Source organism: Rhynchophorus ferrugineus, unplaced genomic scaffold (genome assembly GCF_030347505.1).
Source record: "Rhynchophorus ferrugineus isolate W39M unplaced genomic scaffold, kcgeb_rfMv2 rfM2, whole genome shotgun sequence".
In the NCBI taxonomy this organism is placed as follows: Eukaryota; Metazoa; Arthropoda; class Insecta; order Coleoptera; family Curculionidae; genus Rhynchophorus; species Rhynchophorus ferrugineus.
In genome coordinates this window covers 22,620,547-22,636,586 of record NW_027472581.1, presented here as the reverse complement: position 1 = coordinate 22,636,586, position 16,040 = coordinate 22,620,547, and the positions used below count along the sequence as shown (strand labels likewise).

Below are 16,040 nucleotides of genomic sequence, written 5' to 3'. Positions count from 1 at the left end.
TCAAGACACAAATACTGACGAAGAATGTATTTCATCTGAAGACATTTGGATAAAAAATAGCTAGAATGAAAGAAAAAATTACAGAGGGTGCTACAACTCGGCCTACCATAGTAAAACACTTTTTTTGGTAGAGTTCCTATTTATTTATTCAATATAATTCCCTTCAAAGGTGATACACTAATTATAGCGACTCTCCAACTTTTCGATACCATTTTTGTAGTACGATTTCACAGCGAGTATTCTATTGAGATCAGGGAACAGGAAATAGTGGTTGGGGGCCAGATCTGGAGAATGCGGTAGCTGAGGAAGCAATTCGAAGCCCAATTCATGGATTTTTGATACGATACATTGTCTTGATGAAGCAGCCCTTTCTCTTTCTTGAGATGTGCCCGATTTTCGGCGATTTCATCCTTCAAATGGTCCAATAATGTACCAACTATATAATAATAGCTGTTGATGGTCTTTTGTTTTTCAAGGTAGATAATGAAAATTATTCCTTGTGCATCCCAATATACAGACGCCTTAACTTTGCCAGCCGACTATTGCGTTTTCCCACGTTTTGGAGCGGGCTTATCGTGTACAGTCCACTCGGACGACTGTCGATTGGACTTCGGAGTGAAATGATGGAGCCATATTTCATCCATTGTCACATATAGATGCAAAAACTCGGGTTTATTACGCTTGATCATCTTCAAACACTGCTCCGAATCATAAACTCGTCGTTGTTTTTGATCCAAAGTGAGCTCGTGTGGTAGCCACTTTGCACAGAGCTTTCTCATACCCAAATATTCGTAAGTGATATGACGTACACGTTCAGTTGATATCTTTAGAGTGTCTGCTATTTCATTCAGTTTCAATTTACGGCTATTCGAAAATCATTTTGTGATTTTTTAAATGTTTTCATCGATAACAACCTGTTTTGGGCGTCCACTGCGTTCACCGTCTTCGATGCTCATTTCACCACGTCTAAACTTAGCATTGCAATCCTTGGTGGTTGATTTTCCTAGAGCAGAGTCCGGAAATTTAGCATCAGGCCAGGTTTTTGCTTCAACTGTATTTTTTCAAAACGCGCAATTCGTTTTTATCTATTTTTTTCACAATAACAAAAGTTGCTTCACTCAAAATACTTTAATTCACAAGCTAATGATCCGACAGCTGTCAAATTTATATACGCATATTCTGAGGGGTAACTAAAACATAGGGATTTAATTCTAGCAGCGCCATCTATCTGGCAGGCCGGGGACTTTTCAATTGACCTGTTACTCTTAAATTAACTAGTATTTGGAAATGCTACTTATCGGGCGTTTAGAAAACCCATTAGATTTTTGACATGCTCATAAAATGATGTTACTTGATTTATATTATTTACATTTATTGTACTACATGTACTATGTATTGATTACTATTACATGTAAACGTCTCAAAAGTGTTGGTTCATCAAGTGCTAAGCTATCTGAAAGTTCTTTAACAATTTGTTGAACTTGTCGAATTCAGCTCACCAAGCCGTTCATAATCAGTGACACCTAAATCACCACTTTGTAGACCTTGATATCAAAATTGATTATTAGGATATGACGGAGGATCAGTATCAGTATCACTATGAGTTACTAAAAGTATTTAATGAGATTCGGCAGCCTATATCTTTTAAAATTAAATAACAAAAAATAAAGGTAATGAAGGACAATCAACACGCAATTTTGAGAGTTCCATCAGTAGTATCTATATATACCGAATAAGTCAATAATATTAGATGAAACACTATTACTTCATGAATCGTCAAAAGCATAGAATTTAACGGTTACGATAAGTTGTTTATATTAATATTTCGCATTTTCAACAATATATATTTCTGATCAAAATACATACAATCACCTAATAATATATCTCTTCCTTCGACAACACAAAATTAAATTACTTTGGTAGAAATTCAATGGAAGCACTTTAGCTCATATCAGATGTTACGAAAGTTTCGGGACTAGTTGTTTTTTTATATTAATCCCTAATACCGAGCAGGAAACTGCAAACCACTAAGAATTCAGCAATCAGCCGATATTCTGTCGATTAATAGGGCTCCATCAGCCCCTCGAATATCTTTACACGATTGTTGGGGTTCGGATTGGTTTGCTTCGGTTCCGTGATTTGGATCTTAACTAGCTTAATAAAATTTTATTTCTTGTTCGTATTTTCTAATGCTTGTTATACCGTTCCTTTTAGGGAATCTGGATGTAAAAGGAAATATTGATTGTTATGTTAATGTTTGCAAATTAGCTTTCGGCAAAATAAATTTTATTTTTGTCTTTGGCGAATATTCAGAATATGTAAATAAAAAATTGTATCTTTTATACCAGTAAAAATTTACTTTCAATAATAAAAATAAATATTTATATATCGGTATATAAAAGAAGCTATAAAGAAATTTATAAATATCTAATCTGCATTCTATAAATACATCTAGATCTGTCTATCATGTATAATATATAAGGTTGGGGAGAAAAAAACTTCGGTTTTTCCAGCATAAGCTAGTTAGAAGAAAATGTGTATACGCGCTATATTGTTCTTTTTTCTACTCATGCATGTTGTTAGTTAGTTTTTGCCGATTATATATTATACAAGGTGGAATAAAACATTTTCAAAACATAAAAAATAGATATGATATTTCTTTGTGTTATAACAAATATGAAATATAAAAAAATTCATTAGCCTGATCATATCTAATGGAAATATATTGAAATTTTTACTCTTTGACAACTAAATATTATTATATTATTATATTATTAAATATAGAAAATGCTGCTGTTTTTATAATAACATTTAATATAAAAATTGATGCAATTATTTAGGTGAAAACTTATTTTCTTATTGTTAATGTTATGTCCTGAAATATAACACAATACAATATATTTTATTCAAGTTCTAACATTTTGTAATATTTCTAACATACATTAAAAACCCTAGTTTTAATTTTTGTACTACAATTTTTATAACTAACAAATATGAAATATTTAGCTGCATATTGAAATGGGAATAATCCCAACTGAATCATACATATTATATATTTAAATTGCTTTTTCTGAAACGTTTGATGCATTGTATGCTTCTTTTATATAATATATGTATTAACTTAACATTATTTATGTTAGATTTGGACTTAACGATGCTATTTCTTTTTTTTTTGTGGAAATTGTCAGAGGATCGCTTGGGCTCTGAGAGTTTACTGACAAGAAGGAAATAATAATAGCTTGTGCGCATATGCAATACTGAGAGATATGAGATATCTTCTATCTAGTGTGTGCTGCATTACTCTAGTAATAATAATTCAATGAAATTATACTATACCGTATTTCCGTCCATAAAACTAAAAGTCCAAAATGGCCATTTTCGTCATATTCTGCTTTTTTATTTCCGATACCAAAGTATGATGCGGCGATATATGCTCATTAAAAATTGTGTGGTATTTATGGTAATGAAGCACTCATGAAAGCAAGTGAACGTCAGTGTTAGTATTAGTTTATTCGTTTTTCTTAAGGGAAGTTCATTATTAAAAGTAAATCAAACGTTGGCCTATTATTCGTAGAGAAAGTAGATGAAACTCTTAATAATGTCGAGATAGACTGACATATTTTATCTCGTCTCTCTTGGTAGAGCGCATGCACACAGTCGGCTATAGTGCTCTCTTTCTCTACCTAGAGTATGTATAATCGGCCATTTTAAAATTTACTGCTAATCGAGTGAAAACAAGCTGCCACAATATGTAACAAAACATTTTCAACAATAAATGGAAATCAACATATGCCAAAAATTAATCATCCATTCCTTCTAGGCTAGTAAATGTACAATACGTCAACCAAAAGTCGGATAGTCAATTCATTTCTGGAGTTTATCCATCAAAAATAGTAGCAAACATTACTTTAATCATGATATATTTTAGGAACTTACTAAAACTAATTAAATTAATTTAATTTTTCTTTTATGAAGTGTTGCTATGAAGTGTTTGTTGAGCGAAAGCACAAGAAAGTGAAATTAGACTTTTGCCCCACCCACCCATATTATAAATAACTAATACCCATATATTAAAAATGCATCACTTTGTCGAAAATCACCTGCCATATTCACCAGACATAGATCGTCCTAAATATGATTTCGAATAAGAAACATCTTGAAAATCATTCAAGTTATTGGTGATTAGTCCATCCGAAGTCAAAATGATTATTAAGTAATTGGCTAATAGCATAAAAAACCGTTAGTTAAAAAGCCATGTTTTAATTAATATTTTAAAGATAATATAAATTTAAAATATAATACTTGTTTTGTAGAACTAAAATAAGATAATAATTTCGGTAGGCTGGTATAGAAAAAATGATATAAAAGGAGCTTCTGTTGTTTATATTTTGAAATCCAAACAAGGTCACATTACAATGTATATCATGATTTTAAGTTAACAATTGAAACAAATCGCATCGGGTCCTTCAACTAGCGACATTTCCAGCGAGGATCGAGGATTTTTTCGTATGATATTATTGGTCATATTAAAAACGCATCACTTGGTCGAACATCTCCAGACACTCCTAAATATAATGTTGAATAAGAATTATCTTGAAATTAAACCTTCAAAATATTGATGATTAATCAATCTATCCGTTGTCAGAACGATTATTTAGTAATTGACTAATAACATAATAAAACCGTTAGTTAAAAAGGATATGTTTTAATCAATATAAATTTAAAATATTGGTTTTGTGGAACTAAAATAAGAGAATTATTCAAATATTAATCACGGTCGGCCAGTATAGAAAGAAATGTATAAAACGAGCTTCTGTTGTTTTTGTTTTGACATCGAAACAAGGTCACATTATCATGAATATCGTGTTTTTAGGTTGACAATTGAAACAAATCGTATCGGGCGCTTTAACAAGCGAAATTTTCACCGAGGGTCGAGAATTTTTTGGTACGTCTCCGAATAAATCTATGAAATCTAGCTCTGCCAATTTTTCTTTTTCCCGAAGACCGCTCTGTACGGCGCCGCAAATAATGGAGCTGTATGGTAACCAAAAGAACTAAGTAATATATGTTTGCTAAGAATTATTGTATACGTACCTCGTAATTTATAACGCTTTAACCCGCGATAAATTAGAGATTCTCATTCTTGAGAGTTTTACAACTTCAATTTGGGAATGCGCGGAGGAGTCTGGTCGGTCCCGCTTTTTAGCGGGATATCGCGGCGCACTTCCTTCACTCCCGTTTCGGTTTCCTTTTTGCGACCCGACCGTAATTTCGCCTCGAAATTAAGAAGGAGATCGGGATTCGATCCAACTAAATTAATTCTTATCTCTGTTCGGTTGTTACGATATTTTATTGAACTATTTCTACTTGGCCTAGAGGTTAGTTGGAAAAATATTTCGTATAATTAATTAAAATATGTTTTTAAATGGACCAAAAAAAAAATTCGAGGAGTTCTGTTCAGGTGAAGGATTTTTTTTGTATAATCCAATGAAAACCTTAGAAATAATTCGCTTTTACAATTATTTATAATTAGTTATTGCTGGCTTTAGAGCATCACAACTAACATTAACAAAAATAATTATCTATTAAAACTAATATAAGAATACGGATATTGCTAATTAAACATAAGCATTTTCTCTACAACATACGAAAAAATATTACTTATCTTCTCATTTCATTCATCAGTTTTTTTTATCCATTATATATATATATATATAATATAACGTATAACGTAATATATATAGCTGCGGAGGTTCACTTTGCAGACCTCGAGAAAACGTGTATGTAGTATGTTCACAGTTATTTTGTACATACGTCATTGAAATTTGTGACTTCAAAACGTCGCAATGTTGCCCCAACTCTGAGTTTTTGTTCAGTTTGGCTTTGACATACAACAAAATTCTAATCTAAATAAAATCATTGAACATATAATATAACAATATCATTTGTTTTGACATTATAGTACATTTAAAAACTACAGTTAATTATAGAGCTACAAAACTTTATAGGTTAGAGTTATAACCTCTTATCACTATTGCATTCAATAATTTTTCATACGACTGATATTTGGACGACTTTGATAACCTCATTCGTATACGTGTACTAATCCGATAGCATTGTGTATCTTTTTAACTAGAATAAACTGAGAAGGAAAATATTTTCTGATTCTGGAACGAATTTACATATTACGACAGGCAATACATTAAACATCTTGATGACGTATGTACAAAAAAACTTTGAATAGACTATATGTATAGCATCTTAAAACACTCATTAATTTAGGGATAATATATGTTTCTAACAATTTTTAAAGCAGTGATGAATTAACGTGTTGGTCGTCAGAGAGAAACAGAAAACTTTCACACTGTAGACTTTTGTACTACGAAAAATATGTAGGACATAATCACGTTTTGATATATTAACTGATTATTCAACAGTTTTCTCGAAACATGTATGTAACAATCAACAATAAGTCTATGTAACAATAGAACTAACCGCCTCTATTTAAGAAAACTCATCTCCTGGTTGAAAATGAGCTAAAAAGAGCACAATCTAAAAATTAAACTAAAACCTAGAGAGAAAATAAAGCCAGTTAGATATATTCACAATGTATTCCTTATACAGTGCCCTTAGATTGTAAGTGTTTTGATATTATTTGGATATTGTCTTGATATATTACATTAAATAAAATAACTTACTCTAGAATTGCTTTAGTTCTTTCGTTGGTTGCCATTAAATATCCAAAGCACCTACCTGAAAATAACCAAATAATGACCATTAATTTTTTGAAACTGAGTATTTCTTAATACTAAGATTAACATAATCTAATTTTAGCAAGCTTATGAAGACCTGATATATACATAACAATTATCTATTAATTAGGTTGTGGGGTACCATTTGCCTTTAAAACAGATGCAATTTTTAGCGGAATACATTCAACACATCCGCCAATTATTTCAGTAATGTTGGATATGGAAATTCCCTGCCCACTCTCTGCTCTAAAAGTCTCCATAACAGTTCAATTATGTTGAGGTCTGATGATTGTATTGACCAAGGAAGACGTGTGATGAAACTCTGATGCTTCTCAAACCAAGACTAAAACTTCTTGGCGTTTCATAGTAATATGCTAGTCTTAGTAAGAACTTCATCATTGATAATATCGAGATATACATTCCAGTGTTTTCATTCCAGATTATTTTCATTCGATAGTCACCAGAATAATCAATAAACTTGACTAAGAAATAAAGAAAGAAAATGAAAATGAAAGAAAAAGAGAAATACTAGAACTGTGAATTAATTTTGAGGTGTCAGTTTTGAGTTAGATGCAGAATTTAGATAAAGGTGTGTATGGTGTTCTATACACAATACATAGTTAGATTTCGGTGAAAAATAATATTTAATAATATATTGAAGTTAAAAAATCCAAATTAATTCACGTCACTAATAAATCTAATAATAAATATGAGATATATTATATAGTATATTAATGGACGTCATCAAAATTTAACACGTCAGCAGGTCGCATGTTGCCGCATTAACTATGTTTAGTTGTTTAATTTGACCTTGTTTTAAAATTTTGATTTATAACGCTTGTCGGTTAGTAATTAATATATATTTTATGTAGCGTAGGGAATCGACTGAAAACAATCGAAATAATCGATAGTAAAAAATCTAGCGACGGAAAATAGTAATTACTATTTCTGCCAAATGCACGTTTCGATTGGTTTTTTATTGGTGTCAGCAGAGGGAGATGTAAGAATTCCTTTCCGGACGAGGATAATTGTTTGATCCTCTATGCTATTTATATCAGTACATCTTAAATCGTTTTAAATTGACTTCATCGTATTTATAATAAATAATATAATAATGCAAAAGTAATTTCTTTATTTCTATTTCATTCACGGAGATGTACGTATTCCATTTCCAACATTCTTTGGGAAAGAAAATTAAATAAATAATTACTGGATTTCACTACGTTCAAAAGAACAGTTTCATTTTGAATGACGTAAAATAACTTTTGTAATTTATATATTTGATTTGATTGTAAAGAGGACTGAAGTAACGTCCACTAAATATTTGTATCGTATTTTCTCTATATATTCTTATCTACTATTTTGCCATCAGAGTCTTTCTACATATAATAATAATTTTATTTATCCTTAATCAGGAATATCTTAAGATCACTATTCATTTAAAAGCATGAATTGAGAGACTTTGAGATAACATAGATATAGTCAAAATTATATTACTATTCATCAATCAAAATGTTGCTCTTTTTACTCTATTACATTAATACATTTTCTTGAAAAATGAAGTTCGAAAATGTTGCTACATTAATGTACAATATATTGTTATTTACATTTCATACTATAAAGAAAATATAAAACCATATGTAATACACATAAATCTAGGTAAACATAATTTCGAAAAATTAAAAACCAATTAAATGAATCTAGTCGAACTGAAATTAGCGACTGCAAGTACTCGACTAAAACAGTCGATAATAAAAAGTAGTCAATTACTAGACAGTCGATAGTCGTTTTCAGTCTATAGTTATCAACGCTAATTATATAATTCAAAATATTTCTTACATAATTTGTCTTAGTTCGACTAACACCATGTACATTTTAACGTTACAGCGGACGAAAAAAATGACTATTTTCGTTTGTAAACAAAGAGAAGAAAGACGGTTTCCACCGTACCAGAGGGCTGACGTCGCGTTTCTTTTTTTCCGGCGGTTACTTTTCCATCGAATTAGACTTTGTAATGCTTGAATGCAATTAAATTAAAAGGTCCACCGGGCGAAATGAATCTGGTGGGTGGCGCTCCGCGGCGAAGTCTCCGTCGACGTTGGTTAAATCTGCATCCAGCTCATTACACAGGTAAATTAAAGCCGCCAGGGCTTATGGCGCGGAATTACCTGGGGAGGTCTATTTCACCTCGAAACGTGCCAGATAATTACCCCACAACGGAGGGTGGAGATGTCGAGGGTAAATATCGTTTAATATTAGATGATACGGGGCCGTCGTTGAAATTGCCGTTATGGCGACGAAGGAATTTCAACACGAATCGACAGTATTCCGAATGAGATATTTAAATAGTTGGAAAGGGAATTAAATGTGCAGGCAAAATTTAACGGCTATTCGTGAGCGTTCATTGAAATACGTGACGCATATCGTCTTTTTTTGATTAGTTACGGGGTCAGCTAGAATAAGTTAATAGTTCATATGAGTTTAACATGATGTGAATAACGATTTGATTATGAGCACGTCGTTTTCTTTTAAGAGTGTATATTAAATATTCGATATGCTTACTGTTAATATTCTACTGTTAATTAAAACACACAATTTATTACTATTGTTCTGTTGATGTTTCTGTGTGGCTATTGAAATATTACAGAAAAAATATAATTGTTCTATATATTATTTATTCGTAAATAATTAATTTTTTATAGATTTAATATGGATACGTCAGTTCTTCTGTTGATTATTTCGAATGCGTTTGGGTGGTCGTTTTTCTTTTTCTTGTAGATGCAACATTAATAGGAACACGTATTGTATATATTTTCTTCTAATTAATTTAAAACTTACTTTAACATATGTTTGGAGGAACAAGTAACATTATATAGTCAATTCAAAATAGCAGTGACACAGGAGAACAGTCAAAACGTCGCAATGTTGCCGCAGCAACTCTGAGTTCTAGTACATTTTGGCTCTGACATATAAAAACATTTTAATACAAATAAAATAATTGAACAAATATTTTATTAAATATAATTTATTTTAACATTACAGTACATAAAGTGCATTTATTATCGAAGAACTTAAAACTACAATTAACTTAACAATTTATAGGTTAGAGTTGTTTACTAGAGTGTATTACTATCTGTATACATTTATCTTGATAAAACTACATTTAATCAGTGCATCCTCCTAAATGCATTTGCCATATCTGCAAAACAGTTAGTGTTAACCAAATCAAACGTTCATGTATATTCTGAACAATAACACACATGCTCATAAAGCTTTCACACTCTATAATATAATTCCCTACAATCAAAGTATATTAACTGTATAATGATCTTTAGTGGTTTCCTATTTCATCACCTTGTCTTGGTAATCGTCAGCATTGAATCATAAACCAACATTCATACGGTTCTATATAATCACTCTCACTTTCAGAAACACTAATCAAATGAATAACTAAGCTATTTATTTCCAATCTATCAAAAACTTACTCAAGATTTTACCATTTGTCAATTTCTTCTTCAATGTGTCTGACCGAGCTCACACAAATCGAAAGTGCTATTTTCAACAATGCCTCTTTCCATAAATCGAGACAGTTCTGGTTTGAATATCATCCTCGACCTGAAAATCTATTGTGTCTAAGTAACAATTTGAAATAGTTAATTCTTTAACATGATTTCATGAAACTTATTTTATGTACTTTAATCCATTCCTTAATTGCAGCCTTTGTTGATGAACTTGTTGGCAGTTTCGATACTAGTGTACTACCAGTGTAGATATGGTACATTGTGCATAAGAATACCTGATGGTTTCTCCAAGTTCTTAAAAAGCTGACTTTCAAACTACTACAAAGACACGTTATGGTTCATTTCTTCATGGTAGTCACCCTTGGACTTAGAGCAACACTAATTCTGCAAAAATGTTATGACTAACAAAACCTAATCGATAGTTATTCCAACATTTACCTTTTTCCATTAACTTTTCTTCTCCTTGATTTTGTTATATGTTTTTAATAATTGTATTCTTTTAAAAGCAATCTCTGGAAGTTCCATTAAACCCCTTCGTGGGTTATCTTTACACCACTTAAATCCTATATTTTCTAACGATGTATGAACGGATGTTCTACATCTCTCAAATAGCTGTATATCTTTTGGATTTTTATGGATACCTTCCAGACTAACAATTGTCTCTGAAATAGTTGTATTAAATTATGTTTCGATTGAAAAAACTACTTACTGTTTTATACGTTTCGTATATTTGATCTCTGAAACACCAAGCTGATCTTGATTCGTTACCTGTTTCGCATAAACACGGTTTCTATTTGACGAATTTAAGGTTATATTGTTTTTTATTTTTTGAGATATGTTAGTGACTGTGTCAGTACTAATATACAGTGCATCTGTAACGCGCAAAAATTTTTTCAATAAAAACCACGGCGATTTCAAATTTATTAAAACAAAACGTTTGCCCGTTTATAGCCCGTGATTATAATATTTTGAAGAATTTTCAGACGTTTGGCAAACGGACAACTTTTGCAGGCTCATTTCGTTGCATGTTCGAACATCTCTAATAGCATTCTATCTCTTTTTATATAGAATAAAGTGACAAGGATAATATTGTCTGACTGTAAAACGAATTTACAACTTTATACAGACACATATTGACACTCGTGTCACCGTTATTTTGAATTGAATATATATTTTCTATATTCTACATTTCTAGTTTCTAAGATATTAGTAAAAAAACAAGTAATCTGGCTGCGTAAATGTTGAAGACACTTTATCAAGGACTATACCCCAAAATTCTTAATTGACAGTAACCTCAAAGCAACGTCAAAGCACATAAATTATCAATCACCAGGTAGGTGTTTTTTATCAAATTATAATTATAAAAATACTATTAAAAGTTACAAATTAGACTGTAAATGTTATTGGCAATGTGTAGTTAATATCTACTAATCATTTAAAAACGACTGTAATTAGGAATAGATATTTGAAGTTTCCAGAGTTGTAAATAAATATACCTAAAGCCGGATTGGTTGGCGCAGTTGATAAGGCGTCAGGAAAGTTCTCCTACTGTTGCGATAGCCGCGTGTTTGAATCCTGCTGGGGCACGGTCCACATTTTTTGTTTGTGATTGTTTATAATTGTTATTGTCTGAAAGGGCAGGCTGGTTACTAAAAAGGAGACTCTAAACCATAATAAAAAATATTCATAATATAAAATAACAAAAACTATTTAAAAAAAGTAAATAATTAGGTAAATTTTAGAAAATAATGAAGATGGAGTATGTACCGTTGGTAAGAAAGCCATTTACCTGATCAACAAGTGATTCTTATCGAAAACAAAACAACCTTCTAGTTGGATTACAACAAACTTCATTGTAACTAATTCTGAATAGAATATTTTAAATATTTATGTAATCCATGGTAATTTACCTTTAGTCTTTTACTTTGTACATTTACTTTGTTAATCATATTTACTTACCTTAATATAATATAATTTGCACTGTGTGATATTTCTTGAAAATACTCGGTACTACATGCTTATCATCACTTACTATTTGACACGTTTTTATCCTATATGACTTTTATGTTTATTAATTGAAACACTTCTTGTAATAAGGCAAAACGTGATTAAAGTTAGTTCAATTTTATCAAGACCTATTTTTAAAATTTACAAACTATGATACCTGAGTCATGTTATATCAGTAATAATGCTTAAAACATTAAACATCTAATTATACTACTTGATAGTGGTAAAAAAATTCTATCTATCATACAATTACAGTTAAATATCATATTAAATTGTTAATGAAACAAAGTCCCAGAAATTAAATATTACGAAAATAGTTTAGACTGTTTTCAAAGAACATTATTTTTAAAGTGTCTATGTAGTTTCAATGAAATTCAATTTTAGTAAAACTTTCAATTGTCATGCACTGTTGTTCTGTGAAAAAACAATAAATACATTACATTTATCCGTTATTTCAGTTAAAAACTACAATTTAATTACTTACACCTCCCCAGTATGGGAAAAATCAGTATCAGTCTTCACTATTCTAGTCTTCTTCTAAGAAATGACATTTTTGTTACACGAAAAAGGTTTTATTCTGTTAATTTTTGAAACCTATTCTTCAAAATCTATCCAAATTTTTTGTAGAGCATCTTATGATTCCATTTTCAATCAATCTCATTTCTGTTAGAATGTATTTAACATTGTTTCTATGAGGCAATATAAAATGGTGTTTATGCAAATAATTTAAATACCTTCAGTTGTGTTTGTTATTTTGGGTGAAAACTGTAAAACGGTGAAAAGTGTAAAATATAACGTTGAAAAGTTAAATGAACTCTTTCAGTCATGAGGTTAATACGTATACATTTTGTACCAAAACGTTAATACTATATCTTGGCGAGAGTATCTACTTGTCAACGGATACTTTTGGTGTCACAGAACTTCGAATATCCTTCATCAAATCTTGCCACGATTGACCATCACGTTTTGACATCAGACAACATTAGTATCCCATTTTTCAATTCGCAAGATATATGATGTTGATCAATTTATATTTTGGAGCTTTTGGAGTTTCGTCTTTCATCCAAAGGTTGATTTCGCTTCTCATTTCGCGCTGTAATCGTCCAATTTTCACTCGACATACATGTTCACATCATTTTAATATGCGTCTCTATATCTGTTCCCTAATTGTGCCTTGATTGTTGTAACTTCATTCTATATGATCCCGGAGAGAAAGATGTAGAATGTGCTTTCCGCATCACATTTGAAATACTTCAACCTGACAGATGTTAAATAGAAAATAGCTTAAAATTATAATTAAGTATTCGACACACCTTGATTGCATATTTTATCTGTTTCTCATCAGCCTCCTAGAGAACCTAGAAAAGTTCCTACTGATAATCTGAGACGGCGTATTACTTCCTACACTTGTTTTAATTGATTGTCAATATTTTCGCCTTTTTCTCAATAATTCTCATAGTGAGGAATGTTCGAAGCCTCAACATCTATATCATCGAATATGACGCTGTGATCGCGAGCGAATGAAGATCGCTCAAAAATTCTTCGTTTCATTCAATTCTCGCGTAATTTCATCCACTACTAATAAGAAAGTAACTAAAAAATAACTAGTAAGCAGCGGAGAGACAGTATATTCATGGTGAGCGCCTCATTGGACCTCAATGTAAATTGATAAATCATTGGGCATCCACACCGAGCTAATGGAACTATCAAAACAAGTTTCAGGTGAACGAAAAGAAGTGAGTGATAAGTTGTTTCATGGGTTCAGCTTTCAAAGCTCAGCAAATGAAAGGCTATAAAAACATGATATAGAATCACGAAAAGATAAATTTATCAGGCATTTATACTTGTCGACGTTATTTATGATGTAAGAGAGACTAAGGAATCATCATTTGAAATTTAGCAGGAAATTTTTATTATAGTAAATTTGTCTGGTACCAGTCACTTAAGCAAAATGGTGATATGGAAGTGCATATGAGATTTTCCTTAGATTTATTGATCTGGCTAAATTGGTCACATCAGTAGGGGAAAAAATTTTCAATAGCTATTTTCCTAAGAAGTTTTACAAATTCAATTAAGATGTTAATTAGATAACTAGGGAGATATTCTCACGATTGAATTAGTAAAAAATAAATTAATCGATTCTTGATCAATTAATATAAAATTTAATTTTCTGTTTCTTGTGACAGTGCTGACGTCGACTGCACCAATACCAGCATCAGCACCACCACTCGCAACGCGATTATACCATCTATAGGAAATCCGTCAGAGCAGGAATTTTTGTTATATCTGGACGTGGAACGAAGGTATTCGCCGTCCTGACCATACGCTGCACATCCTGGCCGCTAAATTAAGTTAGCAAAACGTCTCGGACCGCTGCACTCGACGGCGCACAATAACGGCCCTGACCATTTTCCACAGTGCTTCATCACCTCGCACTTAATGAAAATACCGTGCTTGAATTTCGTATTCAGTGCGACAGGAACCCGGGGACATTATGCATAATTTCATTGCACTGCTTCTGGGTTATTGTCTTTCGAAGAATCTCACTTATTTTTATTAATTCGTGTGAATAGGTGTATTAAATGAAACGGCGGCCTCAGACATATCGCTCGTAAACTATCCCTCGGTGGCTGGGGTTGTATTAAATTGACAATTTTCAAAGAGTCGCAATTAAATTTGATTAATATAAAAACGTGTACAGAATTAATGAAATCGCGTTCTATTTTTCACTTTATACATACAGAAGTTCAATGAAGAATAATAATCGATTTCACTGCCAATTTTTGTGAAGTGATTGGTGATGTGAGAATGCGTTTAGATATGATGCCTGGCTACCAAGAATCTCGCGAGTTCGAATTCCTTTGTTGGTTTGGTTGTTTTTAATTATTTATAGCTATTATTAAGCTATATATCTTGTGAAATATACAGAAGAATTACTTCTACGTTGCTGTAATTATATTGTTTTTAATTATTTATAGCTATTATTAAGCTAAAGTTAAGAGTATAACTTGTATACCACAAAAATTCGTGTGGTATGGGACGTTTCAACTTTCTTGTATCTTGTGAAATATACAGAAGAATTGCTTCTACGTTGCTGTAATTATATAGCCTTACTTCATGGTTTAAGTCCAACTGTTGGTTAACCTTGTAAATTCATTTGATTTTCAGATCATCATGCAGTTCTTCGTTGGTTATGTAGTGATAATTATTGGCAATTAATAGAAGGACATTGTTTCGGCAACGTTTGATTACTAGCTTGATGCAACCCCATATTTGATCAGTCAGCTTAGATTTTTGTCTAGGGTTACATTCTAATCTAACCTATCATCGAGATGGATGATGAGGCATTTCGCTAATTCTGCTTGAGGAATTGGGTATATTTTTCATAAAAAGAAACATAATAATATTAAAATAGGATTAAATAATACTGTTCACATACGAATCAAGCTTATTACATCTAATTACTGCATTTGTATTGAAACTACTACAAAAATATGCTAGCTATATAGATGAATAGTTTAAAGAACTTTAAGGAGCTATTAATACGATTCCGGTTTTTCCTTCAAATTCTGGATTTTTGAGATATTTAACAGATAAGCTGGGATCCTGAGAATAATCTAGGTTTATAGAAAGTTAAATTTCTGATATAAGAATTTAAACTTTGACTTATTTGATAAATAACACTTATACTAGTTAAAAGGGTATTTAAACAAAAAAATTATGAATTTACTTGAATTACTATTTTATATAATGGAAGGAA

The 16,040-nt window shown here is 31.3% G+C and overlaps 1 protein-coding gene and 1 long non-coding RNA gene across 3 annotated transcripts in view; both read right to left on the bottom strand.

The window, feature by feature from the left end:
• LOC143191556 (zinc finger protein 1) overlaps nt 1-16,040 on the bottom strand; it is a 749,575-nt gene that overhangs the window by 127,297 nt on the left and 606,238 nt on the right. The gene's annotated exons all lie outside the window — the stretch shown is intronic.
• LOC143191565 (uncharacterized) lies at nt 3,161-8,809 on the bottom strand. The gene is made up of 3 exons (XR_013004545.1): nt 7,929-8,809; nt 6,116-7,881; nt 3,161-5,453 (listed from the first exon to the last, which is right to left on the bottom strand). It is a non-coding gene; the product is annotated as an uncharacterized LOC143191565 (long non-coding RNA).